Genomic DNA, 27408 nt, shown 5'->3' on the forward strand with positions numbered 1-27408 from the left:
TGCTATCGTGCCCCCCAATACAATACCCCAGAAATTCCTACATTCATTCCCAAAATATTAATCTGGAGAATACAATGGGAATTAAAATGTCCCGATAAGCATTAATTGCAGATTAAAATATTTACGTCCAGGTATTGGAAAGCAATTTAAATTCCAAGGCTTATTGCCTTTGAAGCAATTAGATTTGATGCAAACAAATTGTTTACAGATGTACAGTTTCACTGAAGTATGCTGGTAAATGGGGGCATTATCGCGAGAAGTGAATTATAGAATTTCATAGAATTTACAGTGCAGAAGGAGGCCATTCGGCCCATCGAGTCTACACCAGCTCTTGGAAAGAGCACCCCACCCAAGATCCACAACTCCACCTCATCCCCACAGCCCATTAACCCCACCCAACACTAAGGGCAATTTTGGACACTAAGCGCAATTTAGCATAGCCAATCCACCTGCACATCTTTGGACTGTGGGAGGAAACCGGAGCACCTGGAGGAAACCCACGCACACACGGGGAGGATGTACAGACTCCGCACAGACAGTGACCCAAGCCGGAATCGAACCTGGAACCCTGGAGCTGTGAAGCAATTGTGCTACCGTGCTGCCCATTGTAATTGTCCATCTGTATGTTTTCCATATCCTTTTTATGTGATGGTAATTAATAAGTACCTTACTGAAGCCATAGTATTTTAGTGTTTAGTAGTTGAAAGACATGAATGCTGTAGAATCATGTTGATTTAATTTCCTTTGTCATTCGTGTACTTCTGCAGGCCAAGTGAGCTGCGTTGAGGTATTTGATGGATGTATCCACACACTGGATTGTCCATGGGATTAGAGTGATAGCACCATTTCGCGGATTGAACATTCATTATGGAAAATGCCCAACTGTCATACAATTGAAGTGAAAATAGTGCAGGTTCTAGGAAGAGGATCAGTCTGAAGTTCCAGTTTTATGCACAGGTGGCAAATCGAAAATCTAATCCTTAATGTTCGAACCTGGAAAAAAGAAAGAAAAAGAAAAGCTAAAATTTAAAAAAAAAATTTGCTTTGATGGTGACAGTTTATAAATCAGAAATGAATGTGAGGTCAGATTATCAGAGATATTTGGCACGTGGTCTTACTGACGTTTCTGCATTGCTCGTCCACCTGAGCTTTCATTGTGTTTGAGTGAACAGTTTAACTAAATATGTTAGGGAGGATTGGAGTCCTCAATTTTAAGTTGTACAATGCAAGATTTAGCTTAAACATAGAACATACAGTGCAGAAGGAGGCCATTTGGCCCATCGAGTCTGCACCGACCCACTTAAGCCCTCACTTCCACCCTATCCCCGTAACCCAATAACCCCTCTAACCTTTTTGGACACTGAGGGCAATTTAGCAAGGCCAATCCATCTAACCTGCACGTCTTTGGACTGTGGGAGGAAACAGGAGCACCTGGAGGAAATCCACTCAGACTCGGGGAGAACGTGCAGACTCCGCACAGACAGTGACCCAAGCCGGGAATCGAACCTGGGACCCTGGAACTGTGAAGCCACAGTGCTAGCCACCTGTGCTACCGTGCTGCCCGAAAGTCATTATATAGTTCTTATCCCAGAGCGCAGGGAATCTCTGGAACCCGCTGCCGGTTCATACCCAGCTCCTTCAAAGAAGAACTGGATGGGTTTCTAGCTAGGACAGAGATCATCTTGTGCAAAAGAATAGGCACTGAATGGCATTATCAGAGCCAGTGTCATCATTTTGACTGGTTTCAAGCACCTAAGGGGGTTGGAGAGGAGTTTCCTGGATATTTATCCTAAACTGACCTAGGTTTCTATATAATTATTTTATCTCTTCAATGAAATCGCAAGGTTTTAGATGGGCAGAGTCAATATATTTTGATACACAAGGCACCCCAATTGGGATAGTCTGGCTTGACCAGATAGAATTTTCCTGTCTATCATTGTTAACATGTTTGTATTTATATTGTGGTTTTGAGTTTGAGGGAAAATTTTAAAGTAACAGAAAATTATTATTTGCCCCGGGAGGCTCTAATTACAGATTCAAATATTTATGTCCAGGTATTGGAAAGCAGTTAAAATGCCAAATCTTGTTTCCTTTGAAGCAACTAGATTTTTTGTAAATGAGCAGTTTTCGGTGAAGATTTTCACTGAACTCTGCTGGTAAATGGGTGCGTTATAGTAGAAGTAGATTGTCCCAAGTATATGTTTTCCATATCCTTTTTCTGTGATGGTAATTAATAAGTACTTTACTGAAGCAATAGTATTTAATAGTTCAAAGTCCTGGATGCTGTAGCATCAGTTTAGAATGTAATTGCATATAGCGAAGTTGCCCAGTATTCCAAGTAAATTACCATGTGAAGGAATGGAATGACAGTCCTTTTAGAGTGAAATTACTGCCTGTAACAAAATGAGTTTCTTACTTTCATAGAATAAATGTTTGTAGTCACCATAGAGCTTAATTTCTGACTTGGCACTCAGAATCTATTTGTATAATTACATTTAAGGAAAATTAGTCATTGCAGTTCAGCAGCTGGGAATAATCTTGCTCAGCCTGACTACAATTAATTTTTTGTAAAGCCCATATAATTTTAAGTTGAAGAGTTATAGAGTCTGACCTGCTCTTTGGATTAAAGAGCCTTAACTGCACTACTTTACAATATCAACCTGTCAGTGTGAGTGATGGAGACTGACACAAAAGGACTACAAAGGAGTGAGGCAGGAGTTCCAAAAGCAACCCACCACCACATGGGAAATGGTAGTCTAGGTGTATAAGCATTGTTATAACCCGCATGGGCCTTACGGGGTAAGGATGATCCACTGCCCCATGAAATTTGCAAAATACGATAAGGGGGTGGGGAACCCTTAGTTAAGTTCATGTGTCTTTGTATTGAGTCGGCGGTCAGGCACCGACTAGAAAAGATCCAGTAGGGCACTGCATTAGGGTTAGAGTTAGGGTTAGGGTTATGGCGAAAGCTGTATATAATTGTTAATGTGTTAAATAAAATAAGTTTTGTTTTTCTCTGCAACTCGGCGTGGACTCCTTTCGTTGCCCCTTACAAAAGGCATATTTGCACGTTACAGATGCTGAGTCACAAATTCAAAAATAGATTTAACGTGGAATTATTATTTTATACCAATGGTATATTTCACTTAACCAATTTTTCGGGGAAAGATTCAAATGTCTTCATTCAGAACCAACTATGGGCAACATTGTGTTGGTTTGTGGAATCAAACCTGAAACCTTTTATATCTGTATAAGAGCCAAAGAACACAAAAAATAGGAGTGGGAGTAGGCCATTTGACCTCTCACGCCTGTCCCGCCATTCAATAGGGTCACCGCTAATGCGATTGCAGCCTTAACTCCACTTTTCTATCTGCACCGCGCCCCCTCTTCCCCTCCCCTTGTTGGTCGAACATTTGTCAATCACAATCTTGAATATATTCAATGAGCCGGCCTTCAATGCTTGTTGGGGAAGGGAATTCCAAAGAACTGTATGCCTCTAAAGGAAGAAATTCCTCCTAATCTCCATCTTAAATGGAAGACCCCTTAGTTTGAAAGTATACCCCAGTCCTAGACTTCCCCACAAGAGGAAACATCCTCACAACCTCTGCCCTGCCAGACCTCTCAGAATATTACAGGTTTCATACGATCACCTCTCATTCTTCTAAACTCCAATGAGTATAGGTCTAACCTGCTCAACATTTCCTCATTTGACAAACCCCTCATCCCAGGAATCAGCCCAGTGAACCTTCTCTGAACTACCTCCAAATCAAGTATGCCTCTCCCAAAATAAAGAGACTAAAACTGTGCACAGTTAGCCTCACAGCGCCAGGGACCAGGGTTCACTTCCGGCCTTGGGTGGCTGTGTGGAGTTTGCACTTTCTCCCTGTGTCTACGTGGGTTTCCTCTGGGTGCTCTGGGTTCACAGACCAAAGCTATGCAGGTTAGGTGAATTTGCCATGCTAAATTTCCCGTTAGTGTTGTTTTGGGCAGGTGAGGTGGGATTAAGGGGATTGGGCAGGGGAATGAACCTAGGAAGGGTGCTCTTTTCAAGGTTTGGTGCAGATCCGATGGGTCAAATGGCCTCCTTCTGCACTGTAGGCGTCTATGATTCTAGGTATAGTCTCATAATGCTCTGCACGGTGGTAGCAAGATTTCCCTATATTTATCCTCTGGCAATAACGGCTAACCATTGCATTTACCTTCCTAAATACTTGCTGATTTTGTTATTCATGATAATAAAAGAAAAATACTGCGCATGCTGGAAATCTGAAATAAAACAGAAAATGCTGGGTAAACTGAGCAAATCTGGCAGCAACTGTGCAGAGAGAAACAGAGTTAACGTTTTGAGTCCATATTCAATAGACTTGAAATATTGGGTGGGATTTTCCATCCCACTGAACCAGATTTCTGGTGCAGCGGGCCCCCGGGATTCTCCAACTCCCCGGCTGGCCAATGTGGGCAGCCCAATGCCGTCGGGAAAATCCCCGGGCTGCCGGCGAAATGGAGAATCCGAACAGCGGAGAATCCAGCCCAGGGGCTGGTTTAGCACACTGGGCTAAATCGCTGGCTTTTAAAGCAGACCAAGGCAGGCCAGCAGCACGGTTCAATTCCCGTACCAACCTCCCCGAACAGGCGCTGGAATGTGGCGACTAGGGGCTTTTCACAGTAACTTCATTTGAAGTCTACTTGTGACAATAAGCAATTTTCATTTCATTTCATTTCATTAACTCTGTTTCTCTCTCCACAGATACTGCCAGACCTGCTGAGTTTATCCAACATTTTCTGTTTCTTATTCAGTTATTCATGGTCCTTTTCTACTGCAGAATTCTACCATCTCTCTCTATTTAGAATCATAGAATCATAGAATCCCTACAGTGCAGAAGGAGGCCATTTGACCCATCGAGTCTGCACCGGCCCTTGGAAACAGCATCCTACTTAAGCCTCCAACCTATCCCCATAACCCAGTAACCCCACCTTTTGGACACTAAGTGGCAATTTAGCGTGGCTAATCCACCTAATGTGCACACCTTTGGACTGTGGGAGGAAACCGGAGCACGCAGAGGAAACCCAGGCAGACACGGAAAGAACTTGCAAATTCCACACAGTCTCCCGAGGCCAGAATTGAACCCGTATCCCTGGAGATTATCCCGGGCATTATGAGACCATACCTAGAATCATAGAAGCCTACAGTGCAGAAGGAGGCCATTTGACCCATCGGGTCTGCACCAACCCTTGAAAAGAGCACCCTTCCTAGTTCCATTCCCCTGCCCTATCCCCTTAATCCCACCTAACCTGCACATCCCTGGAGCTGTGAGGCAGCAGTGCTAACCACTGTGCCACTCTACCATGTTCCACTGTGCCGCCCTTAAATAATACTCTATGGTTTTAGTGCTACTTCAGAAATGCCTTTTGAGGAAGTTCACCCCCCCCCCCCCCCCCCCAGCAAAGCGCAAAAGGGCTTCTAAATTAATGTTGATTTGAATGGATTGCCACCATATTTGCTAGGATCACAAACCCATTGGTTTTTCGGAAACATCAGTGGGTTTCTTCATGATTATGTATAAAATATATAATCTGTTTTTTCACTCAAGATGTTAATTTAAAATATGTACTCCTATTGCTATTTGTAATTGGCGTTGGAGTAAGGTGGTTCATTATAACGGAATAATTGTAGCATTCACAACAAGGTTCTGACTGAAACAAAAATACTAGATTGAATTGCTGAACTCTCCCTCTCTGAGCAGTGAAAATTTGTGGCCCATGGAATTAATCTATTCTCCACATATTAATTATGAGTGCTTTCAGAATGACAATGAAGCAGATATGAGTGGAGCTGCACGACATCATTCTTACTGCAGGGAGCCTTAGCAGTAAACTGTGGACGTTAATGATTTGCTCTTAATTGTATCTACTAGCCATTTATCTGCTTCAATGTGTCTGTAATAAAATCTGCAAAAAGAAAATAGTTAAGAGTAAATCACTGGATGTTTAATAAGTTTGAACTAAAAGTTGAAGCTTGGAGCTCAGTTCTGCTCTTTTGTAAGACTGTGGTAACTAAATTTAAGGCATGCTATCAAATTACTGAAGCATGAAAAGTTGGATTTGGAAATTAAATATAAGGCACCCCTTACCTCATGGTGCGCAGGCAGGGGCTGTGAATTTGGCCATTTTGTAATAATAATAATAATCTTTATTGTCACAAGTAGGCTTACATCAACACTGCAATGAAGTTACTGGGAAAAGCCCCTCGTCGCCACATTCCCGCATCTGTTCGGGTGCACAGAGGGAGAATTCAGAATGTTCAAATGACCTAACAGCACGTCTTTCGGGACATGTGAGAGGAAACCGGAGCACCCAGAGGAAACCCACGCAGACGGGGAGAACGGGCAGACTCCACACAGACAGTGACCCAAGCCGGAATCAAACCTGGGACCCTGGAGCTGTGAAGCAACAGTGCTAACCACTGTGCTACCATGCTGCCCCAGGCCCGGTGTACGGCGGCGGGTGGCAGCTTCTTTCCCACTCCAGGGAACAGAGCAATTCACCTCTCCTCCATGGCTCCATCAGGGTATCCAACTCTGCTTCCGCGAACCGGGGTGCCGTTAGTTTATTTGTTGCAGTTCGAATATTCTATAATTATATTAGGATTTTTCTTTGTAGTTATATTGATAATCCATGTTAAGAACAGTTAATTTATTGCATTAAAAATGCTGAGCTGGGCAGCATGGTGGCGCAGTAGTTAGCACTGCAGTCTCACGGTGCCGAGGTCCCAGGTTCGATCCCAGCTCTGGGTCATTGTCCATGTGGAGTTTGCACATTCCCCCCATGTTTGCGTGGGTTTCGCCCCCACAACACAAAGATGTACAAAGTAAGTGGATTGAACATGCTAAATTGTCCCTTAATTGGAGAAAATAAATTGGGTACTCTAAATTTGTAAAAAAAAAATGCTGAGCTGATTTTATATATTAAACAGGACAACTTAAATGTCATACATGTCACTGGGGTTGAATACCTTTATTCAACAATCTGCAAGGCCTTGGTTGCCTTCTATGTATTTTTTTAAATATAAATTTAGTGTACCCAATTCATTATTTCCAATTAAGGGGCAATTTAGTGTGGCCAATCCACCTACCCTGCGCATCTTTGGGTTGTGGGGGTGAAATCCACACAAACGGGGTGAATGTGCAAACTCCACACGGACAGTGACCCAGAGCTGGGATCGAACCTGGGACCTCGGCACCATGAGGCTGCAGGTCTAACCCACTGCGCCACCGTGCTGCCCGTGCTATAGCCCATTTGATGCTGATTCTCAAACAGGTCTTTATTCAACATTTAGCTATGGTTTAGAATTACGACACACTTCTCAATTGAGAAATATTTGTTGTTGCGTTCATAAAAATGATTTACTTGTCTTAAATCAGCAGATATACATTGTCACAAGCATACTAAAATGAAATTTTAATAGCCTTGCTTTTCACAACAACCTTTTCCACTGATTTTGTCTTGTTCAGAACATAAATCTGAAGACATATGTGAAGGAAAGATAAGGGGAGGGATCCCCGGTTTCAGAAACTAATTGTGTTGATGCCGGGACAGAATCGGTGGACTTCTACGACCACTAAAGTGGCGCCGGTCCCAGAGCAGTTCATGATCCGTTATTGAACTAGCACCGGCACCAGGTGGAACCCGAGCCATTCCAATGACAAGCAGTGTCCGATTCACCAGCGTCGGGATTGGCACTCGAGAGGCTGATAAGCTGCACCCGCATATCAGCACTCCACTCCCCACACACACGCATCCCAGCAACAAGATGGCAGCACGAAGAGTGGCGCCCTGGTTCACGGATGCGGAGTTGGGGACCCTGATGGAGCCGTGGAGGAGAGGTGGTCTGCGCTGTTCCCCAAAGTGGGAAAGAAGCTGCCACCAGCCACCGTACACCGGGCCTGGGCGCAGGTGGCAGAGGTCATGAGCGCCATGGGCCCCACTGCCAAGACCGGCCAGCAGTGCCGGAAGAAGCTGCACGACCTCTTCAGGGCAGCCAGGGTGAGTAGACAGGACCATGCCTCTGCCACTAACCCCTGCCTCACACACCCGTAACTAGCCAACCCTCACCCAATGGGTGACCGAATCCCACCCGCCGGCAGTCAGTTCGCACCCCACCCTGCACCACATGCCAGCACTTATACCGCACGCCATGGCCAGTTGACCTGGCCACAAAGGCCACCAGCTGTGCCGCACTTGTCCAACTGCCGAACATTTTGCACTTTCTGTCTGTCCCCATCTCCCAAGGAGAAGGTGACAGCAGCAGGGAGAGACAGAGACCGGAGGGGGACCGCTGGACCTTCGGCCACTCATCGTCACGGAGCGTCAGGTACTGGACCTAGTCATTGGGCCCGGAGAAAAGCTGTCAAGTCAGAGGTCGACATTGGGCAAATGAGTGAGACCCCGTCGAGTTGCCGTGTCCCTATGGCACGTGCGACTCAACGCCCGCAACCCCAACACCACCATACTACCACCCCTACACCACAGCCGCTACCCCCACAGCACCCCAACACACCCACATTACCCCAACCCATGATCCAACTATGCTTCATGTCTTGTGTTTTGCAGGATTGCCTGGTGATGAGGTGGGCCCTTCTGGAGCCCTCCCGGCCTGGGCCACAACCCCATAACAATACCAGCAATGAGGCAGCAATGGACAGAAACACAAACCGCCAGACGCCAGCCCACACCAGCCCAGAGCAAAGCCCAGGGAAGACACCGAATTTCCGTCACAGCTGTCTCCAACACCCGACACCATCGCAGAGAAACTCACCTCGGTTGGGCATTTTAGTGAAGAGGCTCCTGGGGGTGAGGTATCGGCCATGAGTCAGGATGTCCAAGGCTTGGGGCACTCTGTGTGGGTGGTCACTGAGGCAAGGACAGGGCTGCCCTGCCACAGGCAGCTATGTACAGGGCCACCTGAACATTGCAGCGACACTCCAGAGCTTGGCCCAGTCACAATGGGTCATGGCTGCGGGCGTCAATGGCATTGTCCGGGCGCTGGCTGACCTGAGCCAGTCCCAGAGGGAGGTGGGCAGGAGGGAGGCGCGCATGGAGATCCTGGTCGCGACGAAAGCGGGTCTCCAGGACAGGCTATACCAGGTGGCGGGAGAGCTCCCGGAACTTGCTCTGGCCACACCCCCGTCCCAAGGAGTAGCCCAGGGGCCATTGGGCACCCCAAGGGAGGAGGAAGTAACGGGTCCCATCTGGTGACACCCACAGGGTATACATGGAACGAGGTGGTCGGCTGGGGTAGGGGGCGTTATGGAGGTGGGACGAGTTGTTATTGCTGCCGTCAGTTATGCCCCCTAGTCGGCGAATCTGGAGGTGGTAAGAGCGTCGCGTGAGCGCTGGCCTTGGCGCCCACTTTGTGCGGCTTCCTGTGCCTGCCCGGGCCCCATGCCCTGCCTATCCTGGCCCTTGTGGCACTGTCAGGGTGCCAGCATGGCAATGCCAAGCTGTCCAGGTGCCAGGTTGGGGTGGCATTTATAAAGGCTCCCCCCCACACCCCAATCGCTTCCTGCACTGACAAACTGAGAAATGCAGAAAATCTTGTTCTTTCCCACTGACTCCAAAATAAATCTGCATTCCTGGAGCATAATGGCTGTTTATTTTGTCCATGGCAGTAATACGTGGGCACTGATTTAATCACCGGATCACAGCTTACCAGCTTTCCTACTGACTGCTACAGATTATTCTTGACAGAAAATGATTGTACCACGTTACTGACCCAGATTTGTATGAGATATGTGATGGAGAATTCTCTTTACCCAGAGATTAGTTAGAATGTAGAACTCACTACCAGAGGAACTTGTTGAGATGAATCGTGTAGATATATATTCCATTCAGGAAGATAGACTACCAGAAAGATGAACCATCTGTGGCTAACTAAGGCCCTAGGAGCAGGTCTAGGACATTTGGCCCATTGAACCTGCTTCGCCATTCAATCATGGCCGAAACGTTCCTCATCCCCATTCTCCTGCCTTCTCCCATAACACATGATCCCCTTATTAATCAAGAACCTATCTCTGTCTTTTTGTTTTAAATTTTAGAGTGCCCAATTCATTTTTTTCCAATTAAGGGGCAATTTAGCATGGCCAATCCGCCTAGCCTGCACATCTTTTGGGTTGTGGGGGCGAAACCCACGCAAGCACGGGGAGAATGTGCAAACTCCACACGGTATTCTTGCACAGAACTCCTCTGCCCAACACACTTTGTTGTTCCACATATACCCTTCATCCATGCTCTTCCACAATTTTCCACAGACAATACTCACAGGCATTTACCCTATTGTACCCATCCCTCACAATCACCCTCCATGAATGTTACCGTTCCATCTGCCACTTCTCACACTCATATCTTCCTCATTGTAGGAGATGAGAGCACACAGCTCCAGTGGAGAACTGGCTATGGACAAACAGCCATTGCCACCTTCATTGCAATGGAGGAGGTCCTGGTGGTTGACAAGCTGGCACATATTCTGGGCATCTCCACAGGAAAGGTGGGGCTGCTCCAGAGGCAGAATTAGATATGAATCATAACATGTGACCATGCCACTTGGCACTAAACAGTCACTGAAGCTGAATTGATACATAACTGTATGTGTAATGCGGAATTTGCACCCTCTCTCAATGGTTGCATTAACTCATTTCCTTCATCTCGTACAGGTCCTCTATGAAAATGATGAGGAACCAGGGTGTGTAGTACTCAGAGGAGGATGAGCACTCTGATGATGCGCCAACATATGCCTCCTGTGCACTATCCACCAGCCCCGATATGAACACCTCAGTGGGCCCTACAGTAGAGATAGTTTGCACATGATGAGGAGCACATCATGTGAGCAGAAGCAGGTGCATGTGCTGGAGACAGGGACAGTGGTTGAGAATTCCTGTCAGAGGTATTGGACATTCCAAGATCTACTTAGCTGGTAGGGTGAAGAGAACACCTGTGGCAGATGTTATTGGTGAAGAGTGAAGAAGTTATGGTAGCTCCCTGGATATCTGATACAGACATGCACAATCATCTTGGAGTGGTCACAAACTAACTGGATGGAGTGGAAGCCATTCTAATTAATGGAGATGCCTGGCGGGTCTTTGGGTATCTTAACTGGCACATGAATACAATCAAAGGCTCAGGGCCTATGGAAATCCAGCACTGTGGTGAAGCCGACAGGGTTTGCGAGACCTCGGGTGGGATTCTCCGCAATCGGCGCGATGTCCGCCGACCGGCGCCAAAAACGGCGCGAACCAGTCCGGCATCGCACCGCCCCAAAGGTGCGGAATTCTCCGCATCTTGAGGGGCGGAGCCCTCACCTTGAGGGGCTAGGCCCGCGCCAGACTGATTTCCGCCTCATCAGCTGGCGCGGAAATGATTTTGCTGTGCGACGCATGCGCGGGAGCGTCAGCGGCCGCTTACGGCATCCCCGCGCATGCGCAGTGGAGGCGGTCTCTTCCGCCTCCGCCATAGTGAAGATCATTGTGAAGGCGGAAGGAAAAGAGTGCCCCCACGGCACAGGCCCTCCCGCGGATCGGTGGGCCCCGATCGCGGGCCAGGCCACTGTGGGGTACCCCCCGGGGCTAGATCGCCCCTCTCCCTCCCCAGGACCCCGGAGCCCGCCCATGCCGCCTTGTCCCACCATTCAAAAGGTGGTTCAATCCTCGCCGGCTGGCGTGGGTTGACAGCGGCGGGACCTCGGCCCATCGCGGACCGGAGAATCGCCGGGGGTGGGCCCGCCGACCAGCGCGATTTCCGCCGACCGGCGCGGCGCGATTCCCGCCCCCGCCGAATCTCCGGTGGCGGAGAATTCGGGACACGGCGGGGGCGGGATACACGCCGGCCCCCGGCGATTCTCCGACCCGGTGGGGGGTCGGAGAATCGCGCCCTCATCTGTGGCAAAATTTATATAATTGGTCTATTTAGCGAGGTATCAGTGACTGGGCAGCATTTGTGTGGTAGCAGATTTTAATAACCTGGAAATGTGTCCAGGAGATCCCTGCAAGAGGCTGGAGGCACAGAAATTCTAAGCTGTGATAACATTGGTGACTACGCCACTTATGAAGCTATACGCAGCAAGATACCCGTCTTCAAGGGCAGCAAAAGGAAGAAATTGGACAATACCTAAAAAAAAAAAATTAAATGTGAGTGCTGATTTTATTAAAAATGACCAATCAATGTGCGGTCATTGTTTTTTTAATAAATTTAGAATGCCCAATTATTTTTATTTTTTTCCAATTAAGGGGCAATTTAGTGTGGCCAATCCACCTAACCTGCACATTTTTTGGTTGCGGGAATGAAACCCACGCAGACATGGGGAGAATGTCAAACTCCACACGGTGACCGAGGGCTGGGATTCGAACCCAGGTCCTCAGCGCTGCAGTCTTAGTTCTAACCATTGTGCCACATGCCGCCTATGTTGTCATGATATTCAAACATACATCATAACACATACATTATGATAGACAGACCAACGGACCAATTAGCACACATAACACGACAGCCAATCACAGACAAGAGCAGACACAGTATAAGACAAGAAACACAACACTTCCTGGGCTGTCCATCTGGAGACGGCACAGGGCCAGGACCTCATAACAAGACACTCAAACAGTCACAACGTGCTGAGTACCAAGTCTGATGTATAAATAGTTTAATGGAATAAAACTGCGTTGTACCAATCGCAACCGTGTTGGTTCGTCTGTACCTCAGAGCACCCAACACTTCATATGTGTGACCATTGTTAAGGATCAGCACGGTGGTGCATTGATTAGCATTGCTGCCTCACGTGGCCGAGGTCCCAGGTTCGATCCCGACTCTGGTTCATTGTCCATGTGGAGTTTGCACATTCTCCCCGTGTCTGCGTGGGTTTCCCCCCACACAACCCAAAGATGTGCAGGTTCTGTGGATTGGCCAGCCTAAATTGCCCCTTAAATTGGAAAAAATGAATTGGGTACACAAAGATTTATTTTAAAAAAGGATCAAACAATTAAATGCAGCACCTTGAGCATGAATAAAGTTTGCAAACGGACTCTCACTTGTATTTATAAATCACACCTCTAGCGTTAAGCTGTTGTTGGGAGTTTGGGGCATCAGAGATTCATTAGCATCTATGGAAGCATCCTGCTGTATGATTCACTGCCTCCAACAGAGGAGTTGAGGATAGGAAAAGCAAATTGGAGAAAAACAACCACTTTTGGTAAACAGGAATGTGTTAGCTGAGCCAGGAATTCCTGATAACATATGGCCTTTAAAATTCTAGCCATGTAATGCAGCAGTGGGGAATTGGAGAATGTGTTGTTCACAGTGTTAGCCTGAATACAAATCTGTTCCTTTGGTTTGACAGACTGCATTTGTTGTGTGACTGACTGTTTATCTCTGTATTGTTTCTATGTGCCATAAGGATGATATGGCAAAATTAATTTCCATTGTTATTTTATAGACCTGTAAGCTTTTAAATTTCCAACTGTCTAGCATTCTCCGCACATTTGATTTGTTCTCCAGTATTTGTTTGCGAAAAAGAAAGCAACGAACAACGGTGTCATTGTTTGGCCCTAGAATACATTTTCACTCATTAGCTTGGTTTGTAGTTTCCATTGTGCTTTAGTTTACCCAGAACAAGCAAGCCATCATTAATAGTATTGGTTTTGTGTAACTAAATTAAACTAGGTAAGACAAAGCAGTTTCTGATGGTATCCACAGGCCCTCGGGAATGCATGGTCATCCGTAAGGACAAGGACACAATCAAGTGAGTGAAGGCACCAAATTGCAGATTCCCCTCTGTCCCCCATTCACAGAGCCTAAAATAGTGTGGCATCAGAGACCATCTACAGATCAGCTTGTTAGTAAATGTGTTAAGCAGAAATGTTCTTTTTAAAAATGTTCCTGAATTTTGTTTTCCACTTGATATATTGTAGGAATATTTACATAATTCACAGGACAGCCAAGGCCACATTTCTAAGCGCCTCAGCTTTTTAATCATCACACTAGTTGCTGATATAAATAGCAGCCTTTCAGATCAGATTTGGGACTCTGTTTGGCACTTTTAGTGACAGTGCTGATTGTGGCTGGTAAAGAACACAATTGTAACCTTGAGTCATCACACATCACGCAAATTATTTTCTATTTACTTTCAATGTCAGTCACAGGGGTTAGAGCAATTTTTGTTGCATGCTTAACGATACCACCAATATTTAATTAGATTCTGATAGGTCAGGCTTAATTTTGTTGTCATGTTATGTTGCACACCAGGGGAAAAGCATGGGCGGGATTATCTGTTGGCTGACGCCAGAATCGGGAAACGCGATTGGGCGGAGAATCGATTTTGACGGCGAAATCGTGGCGGGCTCCGAGTTCATGCCGAAACACAATTCTCCAATGCTTCTACAGCTGCGTCAATGCGATCCAGAACGCAAATACAGTAAATGCCGTTGGCATGTCATTAGCGGGTCTGACCCGATATTCTCCGGGGCTCCGCGATTCTCTGCCTTAACTGGGCGAATTCCCGATGGCGAGGTTTAAAAATCGTGAAACTGGAACCGTGGTTGATGAGGGAGAGAGGGATGGGGTACGGAAGGTGTCCAACGTTACCATCGTTTGCTGACAGTCGTGCCATTGGCCAAGGGGGGCTTCTGCCAGGGCTGGAGGGAGTAGCGGAGGTTGGCCAGGAAGTGGGTCGTGGGGTTGGGATGGACGGGCACTCAACACCATTGCCGCGGCCGGCAAGGCAACCATGCAGCTCTTTGGATAATGCACAATGTGCTGAAAGGGTAAAATATGTATCTGGGAGGCGGGGATGAGGGGCTCATATCTCTTGTATAACTGGCAACCAACTGATCCTGTCAGATTGTGAGTCTTGTCTGCCTCTACAACTATTCAGGGCCAATTTAAAATGTGACAGTCGAGAGGTTTGGCCCACAAGTTTGAACGTTGAACTTCACCTCCAAGCAGCTGGCAATCAATGATTCTATCAAAATAGTTCAGATACTTCAGTTAGAAAATAGAACCTAGCTGGCTGATGAATTCTTAATTTATTTGCTTGAAAACATTTCAACTTTGCTGTCAATTTTTACTGGGTTCAACAACTGCTCTTCAGTCGTCTTGTGGACAGGTTGGGATCTCATTTGGAATATTTCTCTGGTGACTGTCACAACAGTTGCCACCACTCAATGCACAAAGTTCACTAAGATGTAGACTGCCCAGAATTTATGGAATTTATTATCTATTAAACTGGTTCAGAAAACCAGAGGGTGGAATTTTCTGTTCCGGAGACTAAGTCTGATAGCGGACGCGAATGTTGGCAGATTCCCATTGCACAACGGGACGGGCGAATATATGCGATCTTCTGCCTTTTAGCTCATTAATTATGCACCAAGAAGGCGCCCAGCGAATCTCGTGACAGGGAGGGCAGGTATTCTCCCATCCTGCTCGTTACCTTGTGGGGATAAAGTCCTGCTGCCATGTTTAAATAGCATCCGCAGAGACATTTATTCACTGCTAGCAGGTGTGTGTCGGACAGGATAGAAATGTTCCCAAGGAGAAGCAAACCATTAGCATCCCGATTCAGCAAAGCCTCCCTGGGTACTCTCCTCCAGCCATCCAGGAAAGGCGGGAGGTCCTCATTCCAAGGGCTAGGAGAAGGAGGTCCTCCCACCTGACCATATGGGCCTGGGAGGTGGTTGCCAGGGACCATCCTGCAGTGCTGCAACAGGATGAATTATCTGCTTCACTTCACCAGAGTAAAGGAAACTTTGACTCACTGCAAACTCACACTCTCATAAGGACATCAGGCAGTCTAAGGGCTGGAATCCTCGGGGATGTCTGCAACACATGTGTCTCAGCCGCTCACCACTTCATTTACTGCACAACTGATGTCTTAATCCCTTACCAGAGATGACTCACCAGACACAACAGGCATGCATGCTTCTGAAATGTTCTTTCATTCATCGAACTCACAGTCAAGCCATCTGTCTTTATGCAGGACAATGTCTCACATAACAAAAGGGCGAGAGCTAAGACAGGAGAGGGAACCCCGGATTTGCGGTGCCTCTCCATGTTTGAAGAGCAGACCGAAGAGCTTACTGGTGAGGGTAGGGATCATTCTTGTGCGGAAGGCGAGATTGGTCTCCCCCCACAAGCCAGTGAAGATGCACCCAGTAAACATTGACAAGATGTGAGAAATGACTACGAGTGATGTTTAATGGATGAGCCTGCCGAGTCGATGACTAATTCTCTCTTCTCTCTATTCTAGGTATACGAAACAAAAGCAGGATGACTTCTTTGAGAAGATGACAGAGCCCCCAGCCTCCAGATCATCTCTGAGGAGAAAGCAGACTTATCCTCAAATGAAGGACCATCACTGGTGTTCACCTACACCCTCGACCAGTGGAGATGTACACATCTTGGTGAGACCTAGTCCTAAGGCAGGTTCACAGTCCAGTGATCACCTCACAGACATGAATCCACATCAGGCAGAGGCAGTGACAGCCCCTTAATTGGGGAAGAAAAACTGGGTACTCTAAAGTTATTTAAAAAAAATAATTGAGACGAGCTGTCATGCTTCAATATGCAGATTTGCAAATAAGTGATCCCAGCCACAATGGGTGGGTTTTACATCGCAACATCTCACAAGGTCTTGTTAGATCTCGTGAGGTGTTGCGAGCCAGGTAGATCCCAGGAGCGAGGCCTCCTGGCTTTTAATTGCCATGCTGCGCCACGGTGCGCTGCGTTTTGGGCGCACTATGGCTGTTGGATCGCACCCTGAGGTGATGAAGAAAGCGTATCAAACTTCAAATCCCATAGGCTTCCATTGTCTCTGCATGTAGATCTCATCTCCACATTTAAGGCTGCGTATCCTCCCCTCCTTAGCTCCCAATGTCCTTATGCATGATACTGAACTCAGGAAGTAAGGATTAATCAGCAAAATTAGAAATGTCTGCAAGAAGGGTGTTGGTCTTGAAACTAGAAATGTCTGTGAGCCCGACTGACAATTCAAAAGTGGTTCTCAGCGTAATTTTTAGCACACTGATAATTATTTAGCAAACGTCATCCAATTGCAGAATCACTTCTAATGTTGGATACTATGTTTTGAGTTTTGCAAACATGGGCTTGTTGGGTACAGTCTGTACCTTGCCCGCTGTGAACAGCGGAGGTACATGCTGTTGAATGAAAATGAAATGAAATTCACTTATTGTCACAAGTAGGCTTCAGGTGAAGTTACTGTGAAACGCCCCTAGTCGCCACATTCCGGTGCCTGTTCGGGGAGGCTGGTACGGGAATTGAACCGTGCTGCTGGCCTGCCTTGGTCTGCTTTAAATGCCAGCTCTTTAGCCCTGTGCTAAACCCGCCCGCCTTTGGTTGTATGGCCTATACACTGAACATCAGACTGACGCTATAAGTCACATACCACATTACTGATTTATGTGACAGGAAGAATGTGTTCTTGGCTTGATGGCAGCACCCTGTTGGTGGTAAATACCACGCATGTTGGTACTGTATAGTAGCAGCCTGAAACAGCTTGCTTCACCCGTTGCTCAAATATTTGAGATGCTTTAATGGCTTTAGGGTGTTCTATTTCAACATCACGTTTGCATGGTGAGCAAATAGCTTGGGCCCTATTAACAAGCTTACTGATGCATCTTATCAAATCATTTTGAGCTGTATATCATGTAAACACATGAGCGGGCCTAATACCTTCAGCCCCGAAATGTGCCCAGTCTACCTTAGATTACCTTGGAAGGGCAAGGTACCTCAAAAGTGTCAGTTGGGATCATAGCGTGGCGCTTTTGCGTGTATTGGAAGTTAGATATATTAATACATAGAGCCCTGTTCATCGTAGACAGAAAGAACATGTACACACATTGTACCTGTTTCAGCTAAACAAAATAAATGACAACCATTCGCTGGTTCATTCCTTGGAGCAATGCCTTGACCAATCAGAGTCAAACTGCCTGTCTTAAATTTCAAACAATGCTTGGCAGTTAAATGTTAACCACCATCAACTGGTGCGTTCTCCATGCCAACACCTCTACCTCTAATCAGAACTGACTTCCGAACCAATCAGCACTCTCTTTGCATGCAGGATAAATTTAACAGTTTCACTTACACTGTATTCTTGGGAATGCCCTGATGGGTTTAAGATGTCTCCTTTTTCAGCAATACATAAGTGCTGTAGAGAACATTAGTGAGTGAGCCAGATGGGTCTTTCTAACAATCAATGATAGTTTGATGGTCGCCATTACTGAGGCTCACTTTATATTCCAGGTTTTATTAATTGGATTTAAATTCCACCAGCTACCTTGGTAGGATTGGAACACATGTCCTCCAGAACATGAGCCTGGCCCACTGGATTACTAGTCCAGCATATCATTATCATGTTACTATCTCCCCTGATACTTCCAGGCAAAGTATTAAACTGAGGCCCCTTCTGCCCTCTCTAATGGATGTAATTTGAAGAAAAGAAAAACCTAAAACAGATCATCTGGTCATTTATCTAATTGCTGTTTATGCGACCTTGCTGTGCATAAATTGGTTGCCATGTTTCCTGCATTACAACACTGAGGGGACACTTCAAAATTATTTCATTGTCTGTATAATAACCCTCACAAGACCCTTAGGGATATGTTGATCAATCTCTCTGTGGAACTTGTAGAATACAATCTCCCCTGTTAGAGGGTGGAGGCCTGCCACCTTGGGCTCGTAAACCCACCCTTTAAAAGTCGACTGGGTTGGGATCGGCAGTTCCGGTCGTCCCAATTGTGACCTTTGAGTTGTATGCTGTGTCCCGGTTTTTATTTTATGTTAACTAACTAAAGGTTATTCAACTTACCTTCTTGAGCTTTTATACTGGGGACGATGAAAAAAACGGCAGCTGTGATTCTGGATGTCCTGATCGTAGTGGATACTCCAGCACGGGAGCGATGCCAATGGGATTTTTAAAATGCCGCATTTCAGGAGGCTAGAGGCCTTTGATGCAGGCATAGACGACTGGGCCAGTATACTGAGTTGATGCAGTATTTTTTCCAGGCAAATGGCACCAGCGGAGAAGACCGGCAGAAGGTAATACTCCTGACCACCTTTGGGGCCCCCGACATTCAGTGAAATCAAGAGTCTCACCTACCTGACAGCCCCAGACTTGAAATCCTTCAGCGAGTTCGTAGAACGTGTCGCGAATCACTGTGACATCAAGCCGTCTGTAATAATGCAGAGGTACCAGTTCAATATGGCCAGCATAACCCCTGGAGAGTCGTGATGGAATTTTTAACGCATCTTCGTAAGTTGGCAGAACATTGTGACTTTGGTCCATCTCGCCCTGAAATGTTAAGAGGTCGTTTGATGTATGGAATCAACAATATGGCAATGAGAAAACTATTAGCGGAGAGGGCCTTGGATCTGAAAAGTGCCATAGAAATGTACTTCACCCACGAGAATGCAGAAAAGGGGATGCAGGAGCACTCGACTTCCAATGATTGTGGTGTACACAGTGTTGGGCAGTCCCTGTTCCGGAGAGCGGCGCTCTCTAAGGACAGTGCTTGCATGACTCAGTCACCACCAAAACAACGACCAACGGTACAATACTGTTGGATACTGTTGGGGGGGTGGGGGGGACTTACCAGGGGTAAGCCATGGGGTACAGGTCTCTGGCACAGAGCTCAGAAGGGAAGGGGGAGAGGAGTAGAGCATTAGTCATTGGAGACTCCATAGTTAGGGGGATAGATAGGAGATTCTGTGGGAACGAGAGAGACTCGCGGTTGGTGTGTTGCCTCCCAGGTGCCAGGGTGCGTGATGTCTCGGATCGTGTTTTCGGGATCCTTAAGGGGAAGGGGGGGCAGCCCCAGGTCGTGGTCCACATAGGTACCAATGACATAGGTAGGAAAAGGGATAGGGATGTAAGGCAGGAATTCAGGGAGCTAGGGTGGAAACTTAGGTCTAGGACAAACAGAGTTATTATCTCTGGGTTGTTACCCGTGCCACGTGCTAGCGAGACGAGGAATAGGGAGAGAGAGGAGTTGAACACGTGGCTACAGGGATGGTGCAGGAGGGAGGGTTTCAGATTTCTGGATAATTGGGGCTCATTCTGGGGTCGGTGGGACCTCTGCAAACAGGATGGTCTACACCTGGACCAGAGGGGTACCAATATCCTGGGGGGGAAATTTGCTAATGCTCTTCGGGAGGGTTTAAACTAGTTCAGCAGGGGCTTGGGAACCTGAATTGTAGCTCCAGTATACAGGAGGTTGAGAGTAGTGAGGTCATGAGTAAGGATTTAAAGTTGCAGGAGTGTACCAGCAGGCAGGAAGGTGGTTTAAAGTGTGTCTTCTTCAATGCCAGGAGCATCCGGAATAAGGTGGGTGAACTTGCGGCATGGGTTGGTACCTGGGACTTCGATGTTGTGGCCATTTCGGAGACATGGATAGAGCAGGGACAGGAATGGTTGTTGCAGGTGCCGGGGTTTAGATATTTCAGTAAGCTCAGGGAAGGTGGTAAAAGAGGGGGAGGGGTGGCATTGTTAGTCAAGGACAGTATTACAGTGGCAGAAAGGACGTTTGATGAGGACTCGTCGATTGAGATAATATGGGCTGAGATTAGAAACAGGAAAGGAGAGGTCACCCTGTTAGGGGTTTTCTACAGGCCTCCGAAAAGTTCCAGAGATGTAGAGGAAAGGATTGCAAAGATGATTCTGGATAGGAGCGAAAGCAACAGGGTAGTTGTTATGGGGGACTTTAACTTTCCAAATATTGACTGGAAACGCTATAGTTCGAGTACTTTAGATGGGTCCGTTTTTGTCCAAAGGAGGGTTTCCTGACACAGTATGTAGATAGGCCAACGAGAGCACGGTAGCATTGTGGATAGCACAATTGCTTCACAGCTCCAGGGTCCCAGGTTCGATTCCGGCTTGGGTCACTGACTGTGCGGAGTCTGCACGTCCTCCCCGTGTCTGCGTGGGTTTCCTCCGGGTCCTCCGGTTTCCTCCCACAATCCAAAGATGTGCGGGTTAGGTGAATTGGCCAATGATAAATTGCCCTTAATGTCCAAATTACCCTTGGTGTTGGGTGAAGGTGTTGAGTTTGGGTAGGGTGCTCTTTCCAAGAGCCGGTGCAGACTCAAAGGGCCGAATGGCCTCCTTCTGCACTGTAAATTCAATGATAATCTGTGATTAATCTAGGACAAAGGTTCGGCACAACATCGTGGGCCGAAGGGCCTGTTCTGTGCTGTATTTTCTATGTTCTATGAGAGGCGAGGCCGTATTGGATTTAGTACTAGGTAATGAACCAGGACAGGTGTTAGACTTGGAGGTAGGTCAGCACTTTGGTGATAGTGACCACAATTTGATTACGTTTACTTTAGTGATGGAAAGGGATAGATATATACGGCAGGGCAAGAGTTATATCTGGGGGAAAGGTAATTATGATGCGATGAGGCAAGACTTAGGATGCATCGGATGGAGAGGAAAACTGCAGGGGATGGGCACAATGGAAATGTGGAGCTTGTTCAAGGAACAGCTACTGTGTGTTCTTGATAAGTATGTACCTGTCAGGCAGGGAGGAAGTTGTCGAGCAAGGGAACGGTGGTTTACTAAGGCAGTCAAAATACTTGTCAAGAGGAAGAAGGAGGCTTATGTAAAGATGAGACATGAAGGTTCAGTTAGGGCGCTCGAGAGTTACAAGTTAGCTAGGAAGGACCTAAAGAGAGAGCTAAGAAGAGCCAGGAGGGGACATGAGAAGTCTTTGGCATGTAGGATCAAGGATAACCCTAAAGCTTTCTATAGATATGTCAGGAATAAAAGAATGACTAGGGTAAGAGAAGGGCCAGTCAAGGACAGTAGTGGGAAGTTATGCTTGGAGTCCGAGGAGATAGGAGAGGTGCTAAATGAATATTTTCCATCAGTATTCACACAGGAAAAAGACAGTGTTGTCGAGGAGAATACTGAGATTCAGTCCACTAGACTAGAAGAGCTTGAGGTTCATAAGGAGGAGGTGTTAACAATTCTGGAAAGGGTGAAAATAGATAAGTCCCCTGGGCCGGATGGGATTTATCCTAGGATTCTCTGGGAAGCTAGGGAGGAGATTGCTGAGCCTTTGGCTTTGATCTTTAAGTCATCTTTGTCTACAGGAATAGTGCCAGAAGACTGGAGGATAGCAAATGTTGTCCCCTTGTTCAAGAAGGGGAGTAGAGACAACCCCGGTAACCATAGACCAGTGAGCCTTACTTTAGTAAAGCGTTTGATAAGGTTCCCCACGGTAGGCTACTGCAGAAAATACGGAGGCATGGGATTCACGGTGATTTAGCAGTTTGGATCAGAAATTGGCTAGCTGAGAGAAGACAAAGGGTGGTGGTTGATGGGAAATGTTCAGACTGGAGTCCAGTTACTAGTGGTGTACCACAAGAATCTGTTTTGGGGCCACTGCTGTTTGTCATTTTTATAAATGACTTGGAGGAGGGCGTAGAAGGATGGGTGAGTAAACTTGCAGATGACACTAAAGTCAGTGGAGTTGTGGACAGTGCGGACGGATGTTACAAGTTACAGAGGGACATAGCTAAGCTGCAGCGCTGGGCTAAGAGGTGGCAAATGGGGTTTGATGCAGAAAAGTGTGAGGTGATCCATTTTGGAAGGGATAACAGGAAGACAGAGTACTGGGCTAATGGTAAGATTCTTGGCAGTGTGGATGAGCAGAGAGATCTCGGTGTCCATGTACATAGATCCCTGAAAGTTGCCACCCAGTTTGAGAGGGTTACATAGAACATAGAACATAGAACGATACAGCGCAGTACAGGCCCTTCGGCCCACGATGTTGCACCGAAACAAAAGCCATCTAACCTACACTATGCCATTATCATCCATATGTTTATCCAATAATCTTTTAAATGCCCTCAATGTTGGGTTGTTAAGAAGGCGTACGGTGTGTTAGCTTTTATTGGTAGAGGGATTGAGTTTCAGGGCCATGAGGTCATGTTGCAGCTGTACAAAAATCTGGTGCGGCCGCATTTGGAGTAGTGCGTGCAATTCTGGTCGCCACATTATAGGAAGGATGTGGAAGCATTGGAAAGGGTGCAGAGGAGATTTACCAGAATGTTGCCTGGTATGGAGGGAAGATCTTATGAGGAAAGGCTGAGGGACTTGAGGCTGTTTTCGTTAGAGAGAAGAAGGTTAAGAGGTGACTAAATTGAGGCATACAAGATGATCAGAGGATTGGGTAGCGTGGACAGTGAGAGCCTTTTTCCTCAGATGGTGATGTCTAGCATGAGGGGACATAGCTCTAAATTGAGGGGAGATAGATATAGGACAGATGTCAAAGGTAGATGCTTTACTCAGAGAGTATAAGGGCGTGGAATGCCCTGCCTGCAACAGTAGTGGACTCGCCAACACTAAGGGCATTCAAATGGTCATTGGATAGACATATAGACGATAAGGGAATAGTGTAGATGGGCTTTAGAATGGTTTCACAGGTTGGCGCAACATCGAGGGCCGAAGGGCCTGTACTGCGCTGTAATGTTGAAAAAAGAAAATACCGTGAACAGATTTGATGGCCAAGAGTCACCACAGTCCAACCGAACATCTTCCCAGAAACTGATGAGGAGTAACTCACAACATTGCTGCCAGTAATGGACAAAGTTATATTAACCTTGAACGTCATGGACACCCGACTCGTGACAGCCGCACAAATCTGCACATAGACCTGAAGAGACCCTGTGCTGGTGAAAGAACACCACATTGTCCTGCACGGTGTGTTACAAGGAAGTCCCCCAGAGGAGCTGCGGGCCTATCCACAAAGCAACAGGGGCTCAATGCAGAGTATGTATCCTCCTGTGGGGTGCTCGTGTGGTGTCATCCTGCAGCTGGGTCGCCACACAATCTTACAGGATATGCAGAGCAGGTACCTGGGTATTTCCAAGATGGAAATGCTCGCGAGGAGCAATGTGTGATGGCCAGGACTCAACGGTGACATCGAGCGAATGGTACAGCAATGTGCAGCTTGCTAGGAACACCATAACCTCCCATCATCGGCCTCGCTCCAACCTTGGGAATGACCCGGATGCCCATGGATGCGTTTGCATGCCGACTTCATTGGGCCCTTTACGGGATCAATGAGTCTGATCCTTAGAGACGTCCACACAAAATGGCTGGACGTTATCGAATGCCTTCCACTAGTGAATCACCGTGGAGTAAATGCATCAATCATTCAGCACCCATGGAATTCCAGAGGTGCTTGTCACAAACAACAGAACCCCATTTACTAGCGAGGTGTTCCAGGTATTTATGAGAGCCAACGGGGTGAAACACTTCAAAATCACTCCGTACCACCTGTCCTCAAATGGTTTGGCTGACCAGACAAAACACACGTTTAAATAGAACAAAATACAAGTTCTCTTGAAACAAAGCTGGCACGGTTCTTATTCAACTACCAAACAACGCTGCACGTCACAATCGGGGTAGCATCGGCAAATTGTTAATGGGCCAACCCTTCCGTACCCGCCTGAGTTTACCGTTCCGGGTCTTGGCAGGAAGGTAGGAATGAAGCAAGGCCTCCAACAAAGGCACCACGATCACCAAACATGTGACAGGTTTTAAACCAGGGGACTCTGTCTATGTTCGATATTTTGGGGACGGCGCCCAAGGATCCCAGAGACTATAGTGGAGATAAGGGAACTGTTCTCTTACACGGTCAGGACTAGGAAAAGGCCCGTGCAGAAGCACGTGGACAACCTCAAGGGTAGGGAATTCCCTTCAGAGAAAGCCACACTGGATGAATCTGTGTCTCGACCACCCTATCTGCCATCCTTTAGTCAGGAAGACCTATGCCCGCATCAGCTTGATGTGGGTGACTTGGCCTCGGATATGGACAGGGACAATTCAAAAGTACTTCATTGTCTGTACAATAACCCTCACGAGACCCATGGGCACACGTAGATTGAACTCCCCATGGGACTTGTAAATTATGATCTTCCCCGCTAGTGGGTGGAGGCCCACCCAGCTGGGACACGTAAGCCCGACCCAGGACCGGCACTTCTGGTAGTCCGATTGGGACATTTGAGTTGTAGGTTGCATTGCCTTTACTTCATGGCAACTAAATAAATGTTTTCAACCTGCTTTCTCAGGCCACCTGTGCTTTTATAGTCTGTAAACCATTTGGGACAGCCTAAATTCATGAGAAGCACTTTAATATCTCTGCGGCTATAATCCTGCTGAGATTAATTTTTTGATCTGGGCAGTAAAGCAGCAAAATGACAGAGCAGAGAGGTTAGTGCTCATTGATACTGCAGTACTCTGATCTTGTGGAATTTTCCAAGGTCACACATTAACAAGTCATAGCAGTCCTCTAACCCCAAGCACTTTGATATTCAGGTTCAATTTTAAACGTATTTCGGAAAGAGGTGGGACCCTAGGGTACTTATCTCGCTGAAGAGTTTTCTATGCATGAAGTAGCTGCCAGAAAAAACGTGGCTCCAAAAATCCAAAGGACACTGAAGCTGATGAGGATAAATACTAATAGTTTCAGGAAGTCGCCTAAGAAATGGTAAGCTGGCATTGTGCAATATTATATATCGCAATTCATGCAAGCTACCAACAGTTTGTTGTTACTTTTTGCCGACTGTTCAGTGTGGTCTGTAACCCCTTTTCCATGTGATCTATAAACCTTCAGCATTTCAGCACTATTTCTCTGCTTACGGAACAAGTGCTGCAAACCCAAATGGTGGCATCGCCAACGGTAAAACACTCCTATTGCTCAAGGTCGCACACAGGGTACACATGACGCGGGCAAGAATGACTGGGCTCTTTCAGGGGGTGGCAGATGAGTGTGAAAAGTGTGGGCGGGACCAGCGAACCACACACATATGTTCTGGGGCTGCGAAAAGTTGGAGAGATTCTGGGCTGGTGTGTTCATTGCCTCTCCCTAGTGGGGGAGGAGGTGGAGCCGGACACTTCGGTGGTGATATTTTGAGATATGAGAGAAGCCGGAGCTGATGGAGGGGAGGAAGGCCGATGTTGTGGCCTTCGCCTCTCTGATTCCCCGGTGACGAACCTTATTGGAGTGGCGGTCAACAATGCCACTGGGGATAGCAGCCTGGCCGGGGGACTTATATGACTTCCTTCGGCTAGAAAAGATCAAATACGGTTAAGGGATTCAGCAGAGATTTTCGAGGCAAGGTGGGAGATGTTTGTGATCATGTTTGAGGAGTTGTTCGTCTCCGGGGGGTGTGGGGAGGGTAAAAAAGGGAGAAAATGTATACAAACTATATCGTCGTGTGTTGGGAAGTTTGTTTCCCTAATTGTTTATTTGCTGTAACTTTTCATATACGTTTGGATAAAATACATTAAAAAAAACACTCCTATTGAAGTGATGCACCAGCTTGGTTCTGTGCTGGAGTGATATTTGAATCCATGTCCTGTTGACTCAGTGCTATCAGTTGAGCTACTGCCGATCTCCAAGCCATTTGCCCGATACAGCAGTATTTCAAACTGGAAAAGAAGGTTAATGCTCACTTAAAATTATCAGTTTTAATACTCAGCAGCGTAACATTGCTCATGGCTGGTCCAGACAGAACCTGATGTTTAGCTGTTAGCATGGACTATTACCCGAAAGCCTCTTCTCAAGTACCTCCACTTGGGAAAGTGACCTAACCTACTTCAAAAAAATGCATTAAGATTTAGATTTTTGATAAATTTGCATGTTTTAGTTTTGTAGCATGTTGAAATGATTGGATTCCATAAAGTGCCCAATCGAGCCTACGCCGTTTTAACATCCTCTGAGCCGGCGGGACCTCGGCATTGAAGGGTCCGGGGTGGCCTGTGGGGGGGGAGGGGGGTCCGACCCCGGGGGGGGGGGGCTCTGTAGTGGCCTGGCCCGCGATCGGGCCCACTGATCGGCGGGCCAGCCTCTCTGCCCCCCCGACCTCCTTTCCTCCGCACCGGCTCCTGTAGCCCTGCACCATTTGGCGTCGGGGCCGACGCGGGGAAGAAGGCCACTGCGCATGCTCTAGTTGGTGCCAGCCCAACTGCACATGCGCGGACCCCGCAGCGCCGGGATCAGGTCGGGATTGGCATGTGGAGTGGCGTGGGCCACTCCAGCACTGTCCTAGCCCCCTGTGGGCCGCAAAATGGGGTCCCGGAACGGGCGCCGACGCCAGAGTAAAACACTCCCGTTTTTACTCCGGCGTCGGCACTTAGCCTCCCGTTGGGAGTAACCCAAGTTTCTCAGTCGTTCAATTAAAATGAAGAATAAATGTTTATTTCTGAACACTGAATGTATTCGTAAAATCACCCCACTCACACACAAGAAACGGTGATTACAAAAGTGGTAGCTAGCACTTACGTTTATAAAATATCAGAAGATTCACTGTTATACTTGAGTCTCCAGATAAAAGCTTGAAACATTG

General features: G+C 47.1%; 1 long non-coding RNA gene across 1 annotated transcript; it reads right to left on the reverse strand.

Annotated features, from left to right (window-relative positions):
* Position 1: 1 nt before the first annotated feature.
* On the reverse strand, positions 2 to 27403 carry LOC140427446 (uncharacterized). Its single transcript, XR_011948492.1, has 3 exons — positions 27345 to 27403; positions 19154 to 19345; positions 2 to 993 (listed from the first exon to the last, which is right to left on the reverse strand). It is a non-coding gene; the product is annotated as an uncharacterized lncRNA (long non-coding RNA).
* Between the last annotated feature and the right edge of the window lie 5 nt (positions 27404 to 27408).

Source organism: Scyliorhinus torazame, chromosome 7, assembly GCF_047496885.1.
Source record: "Scyliorhinus torazame isolate Kashiwa2021f chromosome 7, sScyTor2.1, whole genome shotgun sequence".
Classification (NCBI taxonomy): Eukaryota; Metazoa; Chordata; class Chondrichthyes; order Carcharhiniformes; family Scyliorhinidae; genus Scyliorhinus; species Scyliorhinus torazame.